At 35.5% G+C, this 21,229-nt stretch overlaps 1 pseudogene; it reads left to right on the top strand.

The window, feature by feature from the left end:
- The first annotated feature begins 2,438 nt into the window (after window positions 1–2,438).
- LOC109069659 lies at window positions 2,439–20,683 on the top strand (annotated as a pseudogene).
- Window positions 20,684–21,229: the final 546 nt, after the last annotated feature.

The following is a 21,229-nucleotide window of genomic DNA, read 5'->3' as shown; positions in this document are numbered from 1 at the left end:
TTTATTTGATGTTTTGTTATTATTTATCATTAATGTGTTTTTAAGTTATTACATTATTTTAACATTTTATTTTAGTTTCTTTTTTCATTTTGAGTTTTTTTTATTAATTTATTTTGAAGTTTTCATTTACTTTTAACTTATTTATTCATTTATTTAGTTATTTTTATTTATTTATTTTATGTCTGGAGTTCAGTGTTGTTCTTATAATGTTCGGTCTGCAATAATAATTTTCACCCAGTGGAAAAGTATTAAAACCAGCATGTTTGAGATATGCATCTATTTTTTCACCTCTGTAGAGCTATACAAACTGTTTTATTAATAATAATAACAATAATGGTTGTATATTTGCATTTAAATGCAGTGTAGCGTAAAGTGTTCTGAGTTTTTATGATCTGCTGAATGAAGGTAACAATTCACCAATCTTTCTTTCTTTCTCTAGACAATCCAAACTCTCTCTGTCTCTCTGTTCATTTCCTCTGGTTGATGGATATGTGGCCTGTGGCGGAGCTCTGACATGATATTTCATTAAACTCTTTCAGGCAGAGTATGTCTGTGTGTGTGTGTGTGCTGTCACTGTCTCTCACTTTTCATTCCTCAGCCTGTCTTCATCCTCCATCTCTGTTTTATTTCCGCCACAGTGCACCACTCCTCCTCTCCTCCTCCTCTTCAGGTCTGCGGCTCTCTCTCCTTTCTTCCACCTTACATTTTTGTTCCATCTTTATATCTGATGGAGGTACAATTTATGTTTTAATTTGTGTACATTTTATGTGTGTGTGTGTAGCCTATATATATATATATATATATATATATACTGTATATATATATATATATATATATATATATATATATAATCATATACATTTTCTGCACCACAAAAATGTCACTTCCTTTGTTGAAGGGAATTTAAAAAAACACAATGGAAACATAATGGAAAGTGATATTGAGCAAAATAATAATAATGAAAACAATATTCCTAAGAAAATATCCAGTTTGAGTTTTTAGTTTAGCTGTATAAAAATGGCTAACTAAAAATAGTTGCATTTTAATTTTATTTTAAAATTAATTTGAATGTATTTTTAATGCAAATGTTATGCATTTAATTTCCTTTAACCGGTTGTGTTCACATTGTTGTGATTTGTGATCAAAGAAAACGTATCATCATGATTTGCATCTTTAGCAGTTTTAATATTTCATTCGCTGCGGTCTGGCTCGTTGTCAGCCGATTCGCGAATGAATCATTCTTTTGAACCGGTTCTTTTAGGCGATTCAGTCGAGCCTATTTGCAGAGCGTATGTACTTGTTTAAAATCTCTTTGTAATTCTAATTTAAAATTAATTTTAACTTCATTGTATATGCACAATATGTACTGTATACATGTATCAGTTCGCTTCCTGCACGCTGATTTGATTTCCGTCTTTATTATGCGGCGATTGAGAACGTAAAGGACTTCATTACCCATAATGCAATACCGTTGCGCCGGCGCTGAAGTCCTGCATCGCAATTGGTCGAGATCAAAGCAGATGTAATAACCCAACGTGGGCACTCGGGTCACTCATTGGCCTTGCCTTTAATCTTGTTAGCCAATCAGAGTCCAGTCGTGAAAGAGACGTTAAGGCTGCAACTTTTTTTTTTGTACTTTCCGGCTTCCCGCTTTCAGGATTTCATTTTAAATAGCTGAGTTTATAATACTAATATTACATATAACAATATAATTTAATTTCAACTGTTCTATCACTTGCATTTTTCCCGTTTTATCCTATTTAGATAGTCTTCATAAGCAAATGTAAGCGGTCGACCTTAAGAGCAGCTTTGGCTCTCCGCAGTTAATGTCAATCTCAGTAACGCAGCAGCACCGCTGAGAAGAACTGCGTGCGTTTTCTTTTCTCCTCTGATCTTTCACCCCTTCCTCTCCCTCTCAATCTCTCATATATTTATTTTAGATGTTCAGAAATCCAATACACCCCTTGCTGGCTGCAGTTTGGCTCGTTGACAGCCGATTCGAGAACGAATCATTGTTTTGAACCGGATCTTTTCAATGATTCAGTCGTGCCGAATCGCAGAGCTTTAGTATTAAATTGACATACGTTTAATACAGAATGATTGCTATAGGTTCCCTCAAAACATGTTAAACTTTGGTGAATTCACATTACAAACTACAGAGATGATCAGTTTGCAGTTAGAGGCAGAAGAGTAATGAACATTTTCGAGCTATATGTTCCCTATGGGTTTTCGCGTTTTTTTTTTTTTTTAAATTTGCGAGTAAAAATGTTTTCATTTCATGCCAAAATCGTGAATTGATTTGGCCAGTTTCCTTCTCTCTCTCTGATCACAGCGGTGACAAAACCCGTAGTAATAATATTATGGTATTTTGGCTTTTTGTCATGGTGCTTATTTAAGGAGACTCGAGTGAATTGGTGAATCGTTAGAGCGAACCGATTCGCTCATTCAGACAGCGTGTGCGCGCTCAGGGTCAGCGCTGTTTATGTTCTTCTGATCTCCGACGCGCGCTCAGCGTGCACGCGCCCCGCACAGGATGATTTTGTTACATTGTAGCGCGGCGTAACTGTGCGTCATAAAGGGGAAGAGCGTTTGATCCAGGCGAATAGAACGTTTTCAAACTTTTCATCGGATACCTTGTAATTCTCAGGCTACTCGAGAACGTTTGCAGCGCGGAGGAGCGAACCTGATTTACGCAGCGGACGCGGAGGGAGGGAGGGAGGGGGGGTGTTCGGTGTCGGACAGTGATTCCGGACTCGGTCCTGACCATCGAGATCCCCGTGGATGACCTCCAGAACCATGTATCCGCACGGAAGACCCCAGGTACCGCAGCCTAATCAACTTTCCTTTCCAGATCGTCTCTAGCGGATCGTTGAGCTGCGCGCGGTGGCCCGGTTTAACGTGCATTATGTTTGGTGTTAGGGTCAGGGTTACGGTCACGATGAAAAGTTAATTACAGCGTTATGGGTTCAATGATTGATGCACGGACTAAGAAACGCGCAGACCTGGAGTCCCATTACAGTCACCGTGAGATAGAAATATATAAAAATCAGCTTATTATTAAGCAGCCTTCATCTTTTAGATTGTACATGATTCTGTTCTGCATCCAGAGTTTTATCTGACTTTTTTAGTGTTTTAATTATGTATTTATTTTATTTACATATACACATTATTCTATATCTCAAACGCATATATATATTAATTGACTATATATTACATTTATCCACATCTACATTAATTTACATTCAAGAAACCTCAAGAGGAACCAAAACTTAGCCAGGGAAATTATTTTTTATTTTAAATGTTTATATATATATATATATATATATATATATAGATATATATATATATATATATATTATATATATATATTTATATATAACCCATATGCATAAAAATAATAAACAAGTAATATTTATATAAAAATAAAAAAGCACTTTTACCTGCTTTTAGCTATATTACTAATTACAATTAAACTATGTATTTATAATATATTATATAATATATAATTTTAATATTTATTGTATTTCAGTTAATGTTTATTTTATTTAAAGTAGCTAAAAGGAGTTATTGTTTTGATGTAAATATTATGTATTTGAATTTTTTTTATATAATTATGTTTGTGTGTGTGTGTGTGTGTGTGTGTGTATACTATATATATATATATATATATATATATATATATATATATATATATATATATATATATATATATATATATCTATATGCACATTTATTATATTAATTTAATTTACTTTCATTTTTTATTATTGTATATTAAACAGACATGCCAATAAAACTCTTTGAATAGAGAGAGATTGATGGGCAGATGTGCATGTGCAGAAGAGGAGGAATGAGGCATTATTCAAGGCAGAACTACAGTAGAAGGACATTCATGAACACAGGGAGAGATTTGTGGCATGAGTTTGCTCTGTGTGGCGGAGGAATGGACAGATGGATGGACGGGTGAATGAATGGTTTGTTCGAGTTATTGCTGCATGTTGCTACATATGGATCCAGGCCACCCCACTCTCCACTGCAAATGTCATGTTCCGTTATTGTCACTGGGCAACACGATACAACACACACACACTCACACTGAGCTGCACTTCAAAGATACCTTTGCTATGATGGCATGTTATTACAAGCCCATGGAGACCCAGTTTTGTGGAAACATGCATTAGATTTAAAGTGAGGAATTTTCGTGTGGATAATGAATAACCTTTAGAGAGTGTGCAAGTGTGGTTTGGTTTGTTAGTGTGTGCTGTTTTGACGTCTGTGTGTTTAGCGGACAGTATGTGGTAATACGTAATGACTGTGTGTGCTCTTGCCTGCTGGGCCGCTGATGATCTGACTCCAGTGGGCAGCTTCTGTCTGCTCTCAAAACCCTGTCGGATCTGATACAGGACGCTCATGCCTGCTTTACACCTGGGATTAACATCTGCCTCTGTGATCCCAACCATTCAGATGCTGTTGTTTTTTTTTTGTTTGTTTGTTTGTTTTTGTCTTATGTTTTTATTTTAATATTAGATAAGTTTAAGTCATTTTTCCCAATATAATTCTTTGTTTTTTAATTTATTTTAGTTTTTTAAACTAGATTTTTCACTGAAATTATGTTTGGATGTTGTGTTCTGTGCTCTTCTTTTTAACGTTTAGTCTGCAGCAGCGTCATTTTATTTAATTTTTTAATTCATATTTTTAGTTAATGTTTTAGTATTTTTGTTGTAATTTTTTTTCATTTTTATTAGTATTTTTTTTTTAAATATGTATATTTACATTTTATTAAATTTTATTTCAGTTTTAGCACAAGTTAAACTAAATGTTGCCTTAACAACTAGCCTAAAAAATAAGTTTAAGTTTATATATTTTATTTTATTTTAGTTTAGTTGATATTTATTTTATTTCAAGTAACTACATTTTTTTAATGGTTTTAGTTTAAGTTTTAATTTTTAGTTAATTATAATAACCCTGATCCGATCACAAGTGCACAGCTGAAAATGTTATTATTTTAGTATCATTGAGATACTGTTATAATTTTTTATTTGTATTTTGAATTAGTTTTTATTTTTATTTTTTCCATTTTTATTTTAAGTTGTAGTAATTTTGCCTTTAATTTTTTTTTTTCATTTTTATTAGTTTTTTTTTTTATATATGTCTTACTAGATTTTATTGTTTTTTTTTTATTTCAGTTTTAGTACATCAAGTTAACCTAAATTAAACTGGCAAATAGCTGAAAAAAAATTCAAGTGTTTATTTTATTTTATTTCAGTTAACGTTTATTTTATTTCAAGTAACTAAGTTGTTTTTATGGTTTTAGTTTACTTAACTATAATAACCCCCATCTATCACAAGTGCTCAGCTGAGAATTGTTGTTTTTTTTGTTTTGTTTTTTTGATCAAAGATTTTAAAACACAGATAAATGACAGTTGAGTTTGCAGCCCTATGCAGTTGTTAAGGATGCATAATAAACAATATGTTAAATTAATTGAAATACAAGTATTACTCTTTACAAGTATTAGAACAATATATTAGGTTTATTAAAAATATATAGATAGATAGGCAAATATATACGCGTATTTTAACTGCAGGGAGACTTGATTATGACATTTGCAGTGTTTCATGGGAGTGGAGGGTCACTGCTGATCTCTTGCTTTTGGAGGATCTCATGTTATTTTTAAAAAACAATTTCTTCATGGGGAAATGAATGTGATTTTTAGTTTGGCAACCGTTCGGTTACACTCTGTTCAGTGCTGTGCATTTGTGATCGAGTCACACGATTGTGACATTAATTTTAAGCGGCCTCAGACATGAAGCAGCACGGTGTGAGTGTGTGTAAGAGTGATATCTGCATGTAAATGTGTGTGGTTGTCTGTATCTTTCACCGTCTGAGCTGTATTTAATATCATTATGTTGATGGTGTTAATGATCAGATCTGAATTTAACACACACTAGCTCTACGAACACAACATAAAATCACACACACATTTTAACACCTCTCAAAAGCCCATTCTTATATGCACATTTTTTAAAATTAAAAATTCATTAGAATTACTTAAAGTATGATTTCTTGGTTAATATGTTGAGTTAATGACAATTTAATTCTTACATGTGTTTTTGCATTTAACATATGCTTTTTGACAGAGCAACATAAGCACACTAAAGAAAAAAAATTACCAAGCAGAAAATTATCAATGTGTATTCAAATATGTATATATTTTTTATTTATCATTTCATAGCAAAAGGCATAGTCCAAGTCCATACATATTTTATTTTGGCATTGTCTAAAACACCATACAGTGCAATTCACTATTCAGATTATGGATAACACACCTGTAAAATAAAATCAATACACAAAATTGGACTGTATTTTACAGACCTTTCTTAGAGTGCAATTCATCACAGTTAATCACATACATCAATATTTGGTGAGAAAAGCCCACAGATAAAGACCATTCGAGGCATCACTGACCTACAGTTCACAGCTGTTTCTCTCTATTGAGATGTCTAACAGCAGAGTGAGGATCTGTTTACACAGGATGTTGTTGGACTCAATCTGTGCTATATTTTTATCTGTGTACATATGTGTCGGATGGATTGATTTGGCCGTTGTGTCACTTCTAACAGTCTGGCAGCATTAACACTGTTTTCAAGACACTGACTTGTGTCAACTTAAAAAGTTCATCTTTGAGAACACACTCATTCTGTGCCATCTCCTCTGAATAAATGTGGCTTAATGAAACATATTGCACATAGCTGCAGCTGAGACTGCACTGACTGCAGAATTTGCAAAAATGCATTTAGCTGGTACTTCGAGCTTGAATTTCTCACATGGTAGGTATGGTTCACCTAAAAATTAAAATTTGCTGACATTTTACACACCCTCAGGCCATTCAAGATGTAGATGAGTTTTGAGAACAGATTTGATGAGATCAGAACAGATTTGGCAAAGTTTGGCATCACATCACTTGCTCACCAGTGGATCCTCTGCAGTGAATGGGTGCCGTCAGAATGAGAGTCCAAACAGCTGATAAAAACATCACAATAATCCTCAAGTAATCCACTCCAGTCCAGTCCATCAGTTAATGTCTTGTGAAGTGAAAAGCTGCATGTTTGTAAGAAACAAATGCATCAAGATATTTTAACTTTAAACTGTCACTTTTGGCAAAATATTAAATATGAGTTAACATAATCCATAATAACGTGTCCTCCAGTGAAAAAGTCCATCTCTTGTTGTCCTCTCACATCAAAATCCACCCGCAGGTTTGTCTAGAGCTGGTTTGGACTGTTTGCTTGTAAATCTGTGCAGATTTCTCTCCTGATTCAGGCATCTTTTTCACTGAAGAAAGCAATATTATTTATGCAGGACTCTTTTTTTTTTTTTTTTTTTTTGTCAATGTGATGGTTTTAAGTTAAAATGTCTTACTGATGGATTTGTTTCTTACAAACACACAGTCTTTCGCTTCACAGAACATTAACTGATGGACTGGAGTGGTGTGGATTATTATGATGTTTTTATCAGCTGTTTGGACTCTCATTCTGACGGCACCCATTCACTGCAGAGGATCCACTGGTGAGCAAGTGATGAAATGCTACATTTCTCCAAATCTGTACTGATGAAGAAACAAACTCCTCCACATCTTACATGGTCTGAGAGGGAGTACAATTTCATTTTTGTTTGAACAATTGCTTTAATGATTATTTATGTTTGCCTAAAGTTTTGTCATTTTTAAATAAATTAAATGGCGTCAAATGAAGATGTAAAATGAGCAGCCCTAATAAACAGATAAAGTGCATCGGCTGCTTGCGTGTGTGTGTGTGTGTGTGTGTTGGAGGCGGCGGTGCATGGTGTCAGTTCTCATCAGAGCAGTATTGTGTATCGAGGCCTTAACAAGCTGCTCATCAGAGCTGATGTACAGTACAGATGCAGTCTCCTGGAATGAGACGATCCCTCTGAACAGATGTGCGTGTTTTTTTCCCTCCCAAACAGTTCTGTTTTTGTCAGTAGCAGCTATCCGTGCAGGAAGCATCGATTGGGAATGCAGCAGGTTCATGTGTGGTTTGCACACACACGGCTGTTACTGCTCTTGTATTTGTGCCACATGTGCTGAATATTTCAGCAGCCTACGGTTATTCACGGCTCTGTGATTCCCCCCCTCCCCTCTCCGTCTCTATCTCTCGTCTGAAAGTGCCCTGCACAGTAAACAGTGTGAGATAGATGACTGCGTTCTTTCAGGGCTGGTGTGAAAGGAACAGTCTGTGTGACAATTCATGGCTCTGTCTGCTGTACTCGGCTCTCTGTACAACGCCCTCTTGTTTCCTGACCATAGCCTTGATTCCTCTGAATATCTGCTCTTCACCATATCCCAGAATGCATATAAATATATCTCAATACATCATTTTTTGGCATTGTCTATCAGATAAAATATTATTTTATTTTGATGCAGAAGGCATAGTGCAAGTATCATCATTTGTCATGTCTAACCAGCTTAGTTTATAACAGACTAATAAACTTGCTAATTTATTTTTTTTATTTTATTTTCCAAGTCAAGTCACCTTTATTTATATAGCACTTTATACAATACTGATTGTGTCAAAGCAGCTTTACAGTGTCAAACAGGAAACAGTGTGTCAATAATCCAAGAGGACAATAACAGAGGCATTTTTCAGCTAAAGTCAGTTGATTGATGATTCAGTGATGTCATCCTCCAGTTCAGCTCTCTTCCAATAGTGTCTGTGCAATCAGTCAAGCGTCCCCAACTAAGCAAGCCAGACAAATGTTGAAGTTTGTAAGAAGTGCTGTTAGCTGTTATTGATGGTCTGGCTTCTATCAGGGGTCATATGAAGGTGAATATTGAATATATGCCTACAGTCAGTCTCGTGTTTTTGATAAAGCTGACAAAACAAAGCATTTATTGTCAACAGCAGGGCCATATAAAGTGTCTCTTTACTCATGCAGTGAAGCCTCCTTTGTGCAGTCAGTGTGTGGGTGTGTATCAGAGGATTTGATTGTGTATTCCCACTAACCCTAAAGGTATTTTTTTAATGTTTAAGTTTAGTTAAACATCTGTTTGTGATCGTTCTCTTTAGTGCATATGATGAATTATGGCTGCTATTGATTTATTTAGTGATAGACACAAGCAGGCTTTTCTCACAATACTTTTCTTCTCATTTTAAACTCTTAATGGCATAACCTGTATGACAGTGAGGTTTCTGAATGTATCTTAAGCATAATAAATATTGTCTGGGTCACAGCTCCACTGATCATGCGTCATCATAATGCATTATTGTAATCAGATTTTTTTATTTTTTATTTTAGAGACAGTTCTCTGTTTTTGCTGTTACTTGTCAGTTAACCATGGCTAATTTCACATGCACCAACAAATGTTATTTCGCATGTTCATTGCACGTGCTTTCTTTGGGGTAGCACACAAGCACACTTGCTCTGTGAACTAATTGAAATTTAAATGCTTTTATTGTTGTTGATGTTTTTGTTGATTTGTTAAGGCTGTACTAACAAAAATGTAGCGCAGTGTCTCCTGTGGATTCCTGGCTATTGTTCAATGGTAATGCCATGTTTTGGAGAGCTTTATTATGTTGTTTTACTATGGACATTTACTATAGTGTGTCCATGCTGTCATATGCAAGATGGTTTGCAAAATTAAAAAACAAAAAAAAGGAAAAAAAAGTGCAAATCACACTAATATATATATATAATTTGTAATGCATAGATTTGATTAATTATAAAATAAAATTAAAAAAATGTATATATTGTATTTTTATTTTATTTTAATGAAAAAGACAGTGTGCGTCCATACTATTTTATTTTATTTTTTATTGATAAAAGCATAGTACAAGTCCATGGTGTATGGACAAAATCATGGTGTATGTTTATTCAGTCTATTTTATTTTATTTCATTTCATTTCATAGTGCCATAAGTCCCTACAGCGTAATCATCCAAGTTGTTTTGCAAAATGAGAATACACACAAAATGGTCAATTTATAGTTATGCAATACCAAATAACACTATTTCATTGAAAACATATATAACATGCATATACATATATAACTTGTATGTTACATGAAGAATTGAAAGTAGAATTTGCCTACTATTCTTGTATTGTCCTCCTGAGAGTACCTAACATGATTGCTCCATACAGAGTAATCAGCAAGATAATCCCATTACAACGCAGACATAGTAAATAATAGGCTAACTGATGGCTGTCCCTCACAATACTCGTGTGTTTTCAGGCTCCGCTGGTGTCAGGCCACGCCGGCATGAAATTCACAGTCCTGGAAACTCTCGACCATATAAAAGAGGAATTCCAGCTGTTTCAGGCCCAGTATCACAGGTACAGACACACAACCTTCATTTCACCTCATCCAGGAGGATTTATTGCAACATTAACTCAACTGACTCAGGGTTGAGAAGCTTCCCGTGTTCTCTGATGTTTACTGCTGTTAGCTTCATTTTCTATAATTGCATCTACATTGTATTCAATTATGTTGTGATTTCGATGATCTACATCCTCTCTGAACTGCAGTTGGGATCACCTGTGCAAAGCTGATGAGATTATCAAACCATAATGCTCTAAAATCACTAGAAATGCCTGTATTAGCTGATACACACTATTAGCCAGCTAATCCTGTCTCATCAGGAGCAATTACAAAAGCTACTGAACGCCTTTCTTTGGAACAGGAAACATCAATGGACATTATAAAACTGGATCGGCTTCAGTAATACAATATACGTCTGTAGTTGAAACGTTTATTCTAGAAGTGGTTCTGTTTCATGTTGGAAGGGCCTAATTGACCACTATCACATGATGAGGACACAGTGTCACATGACCTCACAACGTGTGTCGTTTTCGGTTTTTCAGTCTGAAGCTGGAATGTGAGAAGTTGGCGAGTGAGAAAACAGAGATGCACAGACATTATATCATGGTAAGAGTGAAATCTAACAACATTACCCATAATGCCCAGCTGTGACTGAGCTGATAGTAATGTTGATTGATATGTGTTTTTTAGTGGCCAGTTTGCTCTTGACCAATATAATGGCAGTACGTATTGTCAAAGGCACCATAGAAAACCTGGGATAAATAAATAACATAATAATAAATAATATTATATCTACAGTGAGTGTGGAAAAGAATCACCCCCCTTTAAAATAATCACATTTTGTTGCTTTGCAGCCCAAAATGAAGACGTACACAGTTTTTGTTTTATCCAGCTGTATTTACTCAGTGCAACTTATAACATCCAAGTGAAACATATAACACTTGAAATGAAGATGCCCACCCCCCTCTCCCCCAAAATTGTGCATGCCCCCTCACTTTGTGCATTCTGCACTATACGAATGCACTATGAATCGCTTCGAATAAAGGCGTCTGTCAAGTGCATAGATACAAATGATGAACTACACACATTAATATGAAAGACAAGTGAGTGTCAGGTCTTTCACTGTGAATATGGGTTATTTCTGGCCTCTGGTAACACATGTAGAGCATTTCTGTCATTTAGGTGGAAGTGACTGTGATTTATGTTGTGTAACTGAACTGCGCTTGTTTCCTTCCACAGTATTATGAAATGTCTTACGGGCTGAACATTGAAATGCAGAAGCAGGTGAGTGACTGATGTGCTGTTTGCAGCCTGATTTCATTACAGATCAGCATGATCTCTGTGTAATGAGCTTTACAGTATGAGGTGGCCTTGTGTGCGGGAATTACGGAGTCTGGTTGGCAGGTCGCCAGGTGTCTGATGCTACCGGATGAACAAATGAATTAAAGTATTAATATATTTCAATAAAAACCATGAATGGTAGTGTCCATGCATTGCTGTGATTTTACCATGGTTAAAAGTAAAAAATGGCTTTTATAAAACTGTTTCTATTGCAGCTAATATGCTAAAAAAGCTTCAGTGTTCAATAAATATGTACATTTCTTAAAGGTAATACACACAATAAAAACTTTTTATAACAGGTAAAATGTGTATAACTATATGTGAAATGTGTAGACTTGCATATGAAGGTGTAGTGATATAGATATAGTGTTAATATTAATTCAGTTTAATGTTAATATACAGCAGATTTAAATGTGGCTCATCCAATCAGATTTCAGAGCTAAAAGTAAACCATCTCTGTTTTCCTCAAACATATTTAAAAGAAAGCTTAAGGTTTTGTCTGTTTTCATTTCTCTTTGTCATTTTGAGGAGAGCTGTACTGTATAAATACGATGTGCCAGATTCAGTGTTTTGTTGGGTATTTACTCTGAAGCAGAGTTTAAGCCTGACTACACTATATGAGCAAACACACACACACACGCGCGCGCTAGAGTGGGCTAATCCAGATAAGACCCCTGCATCTCTCCTCGTTTTCCAGGCCATCTGTTGGAAATGCCTGGATTTGAGAGTGTATGTGGGTCAGAGTGTGTGGGATCAGCCTGAATGGAAGTGTGTACATATCTCTCTCTCTCTCTCTCTCTCTCTCTCTCTCTGTGTGTGTGTGTGTGTGTGTGTGTGTGTGTGTGTGTGTGCGCACAGTGTATTAAAAACACCTCTGGCAGTCAAGAAAGACCGCTTGATTTTATCTATCTATCTATCTATCTATCTATCTATCTATCTATCTATCTATCTATCTATCTATCTATCTATCTATCTATCTATCTATCTATCTATCTATCTATCTATCATGAAGTTGTCTTGAGAAAGCCAACTTACTGAAATCCTATTTAAACTTCTTCTTCTGAGTCCAAATGTTTAAATGTATCTCCTCGTAGACTTTTAAAGCTATAACCACCAAACTTGGGCCAGACCTTCAGACTGGTCTGACTCGGGTTGTTATATCTTTTCTCACTGATCAAGCTTACGGTTTTCGTAAACCAGACTATCAAAACCACCTAAAATCCCACAGACTTTCATTGAGGGGGTGAAAACTTAGACTTGTGGTGTATTTAAGCTGCCTTTTGATATAGCAACGCCTTAAAACTCCCTACTGAAAATACAGCTAAAACCAGCCTAAGCTGATTGACTGCTTTGCTGGTCCCAAGCTGCTTTTAGAGTGGTTTTGGACACTTTTTTAGCAGGCCAGGCTGGTCTTAGCTGTTTTTTTTTTTTTTTTTTTTTTTTTGCTTTGTTTTTTTTACTGAATCAACTGGTTTTAGCTGGATTAGCATAGAAACATGCTAACAACATGCTAGTAACTTGGCTAATCATGCTAGAAACGTGCAAGTAACTTGCTAATCATGCTAAAAAAGGCTAGCACCATGCTAGTAACTTGCTAATCATGCTAGAAACATGCTAACAAAATGCTACTAACTTGCTATTCATGTTAACAACATGCTAGTAACTTTGCTAACCAGAAAAACATGCTAGCAAAGTGTTAAACATGCTAGAAACATGTTAATCAAACTAGAATCATGTTAGTAACATGTTAATCATGCTAGAATCATGCTAGCCACATGCTTGTAAACTTGTTAATCATGTTAACAACATGCTAGTAATTTGCTATTCATGGTAGAATCATGCTAACATGCAAGTAACTTGCTAATCATGCTAGAAACATGCTAGCATCATGAAAGTAACATGCGTATCATGCTAGAATCATGCTAACAATTTGGTAAACATGCTAGAATCATGCTAGTCACATGCTAGTAAATTTGCTAATCATGTTAACAACATGCTTGCTAATCATGCTAGAATAATGCTAGCCACATGTTAGTAAACCAGCTAATCATGTTAACAACATGCTAGTAACTTGCTCATCATGGTAGAATCATGTTAACAAAATGCTAGTAACTTGCCAATCATGGTAAAAACATGTTAGTAACATGCTAATCATGCTTGAATCATGCTAGCAACATGCTATTAACTTGCTAATCTTGTTAATAGCATGTTACATCTTGCTAGTAACATGCTAATCATGCTAGCATCATGCTAGTAATATGCTAATCATGCTAGTTTCATGCTAATCATGCTAGCATCATGCTAGTAATATGCTAATCATGCTAGTTTCATGCTAATCATGCAAGCAACATGTTATTGAACTTAATATTTTTAACAACATGCTAGTAACTTGCTAATCATGTTAACAACATGCTAGTGACTTGTTAATCATGCTAGAATCATGCTAACAACATGCTACTGACTTGCTAATCATGCTAGAAACATGCTATCAAGTTTTTCTAAATATGCTAGAAACATGCTATTACCATGCTAGTAACATGCAAATTATGCTAGAAATATGCTAGCAATTTGCTAAATGTGTTGGAAACATGCTATCACCATGCTAGTAACATGCTAATCATGCTAGAATAATGTCTATTGTTCTCTATATTTCTATCGATCGTTCACTCTATTGTTCTCTCTATCTATTGTTCTTTTGTTCTGTCTATTGTTCTATCAGCTCTTTTGTTTATTTATCTGTTAGTTATTTTAAATCATTTTCTAAATCATTATTTAACTCTGAATCATTTTCAATAGTTTTGTTTTATTGTTTGTATTTTTTTTCCCGACACAAATATTCTTTAAATTTAGTGAATATGTCACTGTAATCATTTGTTTTATCATTCAGTGGTAATAATTAATTTTAGTCCATTTTATTTTGACGGCATGTAATTTTTGATTTTGAAAATGAGTTACAAAAATTGTTACAAAAATGTCTGATATACAAAAATGGTGTCAAACTGAAACAGACCAAACTTTATCCAAATGATATTAACCTATCAAACCGCTGATCTATAGATCAGTATATCAAACACAAGGGCTTGAAAGATTTCTTAAGATATAATAATAAAATATAATGTGAAACGGTCCTGAACGAACAGCACAAACTGACGCATTAGCTTCTGTTCTATTAGAGAAACAAAGCAGTAAACCTCACTTAGCCTGTGTTCTGTAGTGTGTGGTCTGTTGTTTGATGGGAGTTTGTGTTTGTTTCTGCAGGCAGAGATTGTAAAGCGGCTCAGTGCTATATGCACTCAGATCATTCCACTGCTGTCCCAAGAGGTGAACACACACACACACACACACACACACACACACACACACTCATCCTCTCCAAGCTGCTCTCCCCCCGCGGGTTATTTACACATGAATTATTTATAGCAGAGGTGGTCATCAACAGAGAGCTTCCAATCGCCCGGCTCTTTCCTGGATCAGTATTTCATACTGTTCTTTTCTAAGCCACGCTGAGTGGATTTGGTTATTTTGTAATCGCAACGCCCTCTGGGAACATCAGGCCTGCCAGAGAGACAACAAGCACTCTTTTCAGTTGACCTGCTGTTTGTGGCACATGCGCTTCTGCTTTGTTTGTGGTTCTTCACAATGAAAGGTGCTGTCCTGTAGCAGGTTTGGCCTTGGGTGTAGTTTTGCATGTTTGCTCTTGATCTTTGAATATCTTCTTTATTAGCTGATTTGTTTTAATCATGCTTCATTTTCTTGCAGCATCAGCATCAGGTCGCTCAAGCAGTGGAAAGATCCAAACACGTTAGCATGGCCGAGCTCAATGCTATCATCGGGGTGAGTCTGTTTTAATTCAGGTCATCCTAATCAATCAGACATCAGTAGAGTTTTCAGTCTGACCGATGATGAGAATAAGCAGGCCCTTCATCAGCCTGATATCTTTCAGCTCTGCTCGGGATTGTTAAAGCTAACTAAAACGAAAACCATAAAAACATTTTTTGTTCCTTGAAATAAAAAAAAAACGTTAAATAAAATAAAATAAAATGTTTAAAAAAGTAAACTTAGAAGCTAGTTCCCAAAGAAACATTTCTAATTTCTAATAAATAAAAATTATTATTACTATTAGACATAAAAAAACTAATAAAAATGACAAAAATGCAAAAAAAACTAGATTATATGACCGCTTCTGGAAATCAAGAGTATGAATTATTTTACATATATATGTGTGTGATATATATATATATATATATATATATATATATATATATATATATACACACACTTTAATGTTTCAAATAACTTTTGTGAACATAAAATGTCAAATATGGATGTAATAATGTTCCATCATCATTCAGCGTAACATATATATTTATGTAAAAATACATTATGTCTTAATACATATTAAATTATATAAAAATGTATACGTGATTATATTAATTTTTATTGTATTTTAAATGATTAAAAACTTCTTGCTGACTAATAGGTAAAACCTAGTGGTTTGATGAATGGTGGAAGATTCAAAATGACAATTAATAAGTACTTTGAGCTCTGCACTGTGATCCTTGAATAGTCTTTTAATGTCATCTAATGATTCTTGTATGCCTGACAAGACTTGTTATACAAACTGTAGGTGCACTGAATTACATTTTTTTTAATGTGCTCATATATTCTATAGGTAACACTTTAATTCAAGGTGTCTCTTACACGTTACATGTGCTTATTATTAAAATAACAATTAGTTATGCATAATTACATGCAAGTAACCCTAATCCAAACCCAACTCCTAACCCATACCATATAATAAGTGCATGTAGTTAATTAATATTACTCAGTACTTATATGTATAATTACACTGTAACAAGGACACCTTAAAATAAAGTGTAACCAAATGTTTTTTTTTTTTTTTTACATAAAAAAGGTTTTACATTGACTTGAAAAGTTCCTCTCCATTCCCTTTTTGTAGCAGCAGCAGTTTCAGCATCTATCCCATCATGCCCAGGGCTTCCCTCTGACGCCACACCCCACAACACACACCCTGAGCCGGTTTACCCCAATGCCCCTCCCCGGGCCCTCCCCTTCCCCCCCGCACCTGGTGCCTAAAGATGACATCACTCACCCCGAGCCCCTGGACTGCAGAGGTGTGCGGGGAATCTATTAGTGGTTTAAATATAGAGTAATTTCAAATTATGCTAGTTTTTCTTGTATGACCTTTAATTCATGCAAAATGAAATACGTATATTCAGACATGGACACTGCAAACTCCATTCATCAGAAATACATGGAATGAAATCTGTGAATTTCCTTTGCCTAGAAAAGTAGTCCCACCTCTAAGTGGTGACTTAGACAACTAGACAGCTCAAAAAGCAACATTTTTACAGATTTTAAGCTTTACAGTTTTTCTGGAAAGGCCCATAGACTTCCATTGTACATGCATTACTGCAAATGTGATTTTTGCTTCTTTTTCGATCGTCTGTAGTAAGTGACAGCATGCAGGAGATTTGCTCCATAGACATCAGATTGAAGTTAATCTGGAATATTCCTGATATATATTGTGAATGCTTGAGATAACAGGATCATCATGTTTCATCGAGTCAATCCTTCTCTGTCTCTCTTCATTTCTGTAGATGGAGCTCCAAACAGGGTGAGTATTACACCTCAGTGCTTTGTGAATAGTCAGCTTCTCATTGGTCCATTCATTAGAGAAGTAGATTATTCATGTGTCTGCATGTAAGGAATGCACTGCTGATTGGATTTTATGTTGAATTGGATTTTTGGGAGATAAAGTAACATTTTTAATGACATGCATAAGATTGTCAGTCGTGAGTGGGGTGGCCAACCCTAGCTCCGCCTCTTTTCATACACTGTTTATACAGTTATTTATATTAACACACATAGTATACATGCATATACATACAGATAGTGCTAGATTATAGTGTGTTTATGTGATGTATGTTGTGTATGTTGTGTCTGTGTGTATTTCAGAGCGGTAGCGGCTCTCCGGTGGGCCTTCGTCTGGGTCTTCCTCCTCCTTCCTCTTCCTCATCCTCTCACGCTGATATGGACAGTAAACGGGACGGTGCAGACCAGACCAGCACAAGACGGACACGGAGGGTAAGTCAAGTCAAGACCAAAGGTGCTGCAGTTTCTAAGCGTCTCTTTTACGATGTGTTAAACGTCTGTGTGATTTTCACTTGTGCTTCCATGTTCAGCTAAATTACATCACCAGACTGCCGACTGCGATAGAATATTAATGCTCATTATTTATTTAAAGTGATATCATTTCATCCCTTATTAACTGACTTGTGAATTCACTCACCAAACCAGAGACAAACTGCTCAGATGTTGCTCTTTCATATCTCTGGAGACATCATGCAGCAAGTTTTAATAAATCTCAGATGTTTCACCCAAAGTTCCTTTGGAGAAATAAAATATAGACACAAATGAGTCGATAGTTGTCATACAGTAGGATTATGGACCTATAAAATTAATAAATGTCAATATTGAGGTCAGTGTTATTTTAGTTTTATTTATATACAGTTATAGTTTTATTAATATTTTGAATTAGTCACAAAAAAATTTTCAACCAAATGTAGTACATAGTTTATGTGCTTTTGTCATGTTCAAATATTACTATTTAGCTTTAATTAATTATTATTTTGGTTTTGGCTTTTATTTATTTTTAGTTTGTCATTTCAATGCTTCACTTTAAACCTACTTCATTTAGTTGCCAAGGCAGCATTTACACTTTGACATTTTCTAAAAAACAACAAAAAAAATTCTAATATTTATATCTTATTGTATTTAGCTGTATTTTCTGTGTTATCTTGACAAGGCTGAGGACAGTTTAAGACATGTTTGAGATCTCTTCTAAAACTCTAGAGGAGACACGTACTGGAGATTTGAGCACAAGTCTCCGTTTGCTTTCCTTGTAATCTCATCACTGAAGTATTTAGTGTTTGTGACTGGGTTGTTCTGATCATGTGTTTCCTGCAGGAAAGTGGCAGTAAAAGTGAAGACGCTCTCAGAAGAGACGGCACTAAAGAGGTGTGAAAACAGTTACTGGCTTTCTCTTTCTTTCATTCTGCAGCAGTCACCGCCAGTCGGTTTTGTTCCAGTAAAGTTGGTTACATACTGTAGTTATTCATTTCCTGTTGCTGAAGAGTAGCCTGCAGCTGATTGGTCCATATCAGTAAACATTCTGAGCTTTGCCAGGTGTAAATACAGTGCATATGTGACCTCATCAGAATCGTTTGTCTGTGCTTTAAATGACACTTTTCAATCCCACAGCCTCAAACACCGTTGTAGCTGCTGATGCTTTTGTTAAAGGTCGCATGATTTGAAGTTTTTGATGACATCTTGTACTGTCTGTTTTTGCAGAAAAGTGTGTCACCCACAGGAGTCTCTCCCAGATCGATGGAAGGGAACGGACTGAACAGCTCTCCGGTGCTCAGGAAGAACCCGTCCAGAGAAGGCTCTTCCTCTCCTCGATCTCAGCCACGCTCGCCCGGACTCTGCAAGAGCCCCACTCAGGTACAGAGCGGGTTCATTAGGAAATGATTCATACAAATACTCAACATCTCCCATAAAACCGGGTCTGAAACAGACCATTGATGTGTTTAACGATGTCCTTTTCATGCTATTTAAATGGTTTGGTAAATCATAGTTTATCAGAAATGTCTAGGGCTCTATGATATCCATGATACAGAATCACAGAATCCAGTCATGCAAACTGATTTTTACTGTATGATCTGGAAAGTCACGGTATTTGCCAAAATTTGGATGAACAGATCAAAAGTAGGGCTGCACACTTAATCAAATCACAATATGGACTAGTGTCTGTGATATTGAACCGCAAAAGACTGCTACTGAAATATGAAGTGGTGTGAACACATGAACACATGAACTTCATCTCCAGAGCTGCTCTGAGAGTCTCACTGCCAGCATTTCACTGAGAAAATATCATCATAGACACACAGAAACTCCCCCAAATACAAGTTTGCTTTTCTTAAAGTAATAATAACAATAATAATACAGTTTATTATTTCATTTAAATGAATATCACACAATTTTATCCATGTTTTAATTTAAACATTAAACCTCTGTTGTGCTGCACTTTGTTGGCCAAAGAGTGAAGGCATTGGTTCCAATTTATTTGATTACATTTTAAAAGATTTATTAAATTGTTGAGATTTTATGCATTCATTTGATTACCAACATGTTTGAAAATACATTTGTATTATATCATAAAGCACAGAAATGATTATTTTGTTAAGGTTTTGTGAGTTCAGTAGGATCGAGATCCTGTTTTGATTAATAGAATTGAATTAAACCATTAAAAACCTAATCCAGAAAAATGAGAAAGCAAATCATGACATTTTTGAAAAATTGAAACACATTTCATAAGGTCATCTTATTGTTAAAATTGTAATAAATTATTGAATTGTTAACATTTTAGGAATTCATTGATTAGAATTCATTGATTAAATTTTTTTTTTTTTTAACTTTTCATAGAGCCCTGTTACTGTTAAAACTGTAATAAATTATTACATTAAAATATTAATTTAACTAATTCGACATTTTCTTAATAAAATTTTATTAAACCATTAAAAGCGTGAAAATTAAAACAGAACACAGAATAAAACAAAATTAAAGGAAAAATATTCATTTCATATTGTCCTATTGTTAAAATTCTATTAAATGAAATGATTGATTAGACATCCTTTTTAATTAAAAACCACAGAATTTGGGGAAAAATAAAATGTATTTCATAGAGCCCTAGATACATTATTATATCTAATAGTTTTATTATTAAAATTGTTATTTAAAAAAAGGAAAGAAAAAGAGAGTTTTCTGTGGACATGGTTTAGTTGTTTTACTCTCTGTGCTCTCAGGAGAAAGTGAGATCTCCTTCTCCTTCAGCGTCCCATGAATCACTCTCTCCTGGCTCCCCAAGCACCTCCCCGCCCTCTCTCGTCCTCCACCCGCGGCCCGTCTCCCGCTCTCAAACACTAGGTACGTCCTGACTCGTGCTTTTACAGCTTACAGTAACCGTGGGCGGCAGGGGGATGGTTTTTCAGTCGGCTGTGATTTCATCTCTCGCTCGCCTCCAAATGTTTTTTCCAATTCCTGCAATTCCTTTACAGTGACGAATGCTTCTACACCTTAACGTCTGGTTTTCCTCACAGGACCCACTCCTACCCATGGAGTGAGACTAGTGAAAGACAGCCGCTACCCCTCCCCAGCCCGCCCTTCCCAGAATGCACGGGGCCAGTCCCAGAATGGACCGGGTCGGGCCCCAGAGTGCTCGGGCATGGGCATCAGGTGCCTTGTCAGAAGCCCTTCATCTGTCCTCGTGGCCCTCCGAGCCGAACTCTGAGCGAACCGCATCTGTGTTCTCACACGCCGGGCGTAATCAGCCAATCAGCTGTCTGACAGCTCTGTCAGCCAATTAGAAAGAAAGCTGAATATTCTGGTGAGTATTATATTTCTCTGTGTGTGTGTAATGTATTATTTTTTTTATCTAATAATATATAACATTAAATATATATATATATATAT

The sequence above is a fragment of the Cyprinus carpio genome, chromosome A2 (assembly GCF_018340385.1).
Source record: "Cyprinus carpio isolate SPL01 chromosome A2, ASM1834038v1, whole genome shotgun sequence".
NCBI lineage: Eukaryota > Metazoa > Chordata > Actinopteri > Cypriniformes > Cyprinidae > Cyprinus > Cyprinus carpio.
This window is presented reverse-complemented; position numbering and strand designations above follow the sequence as displayed.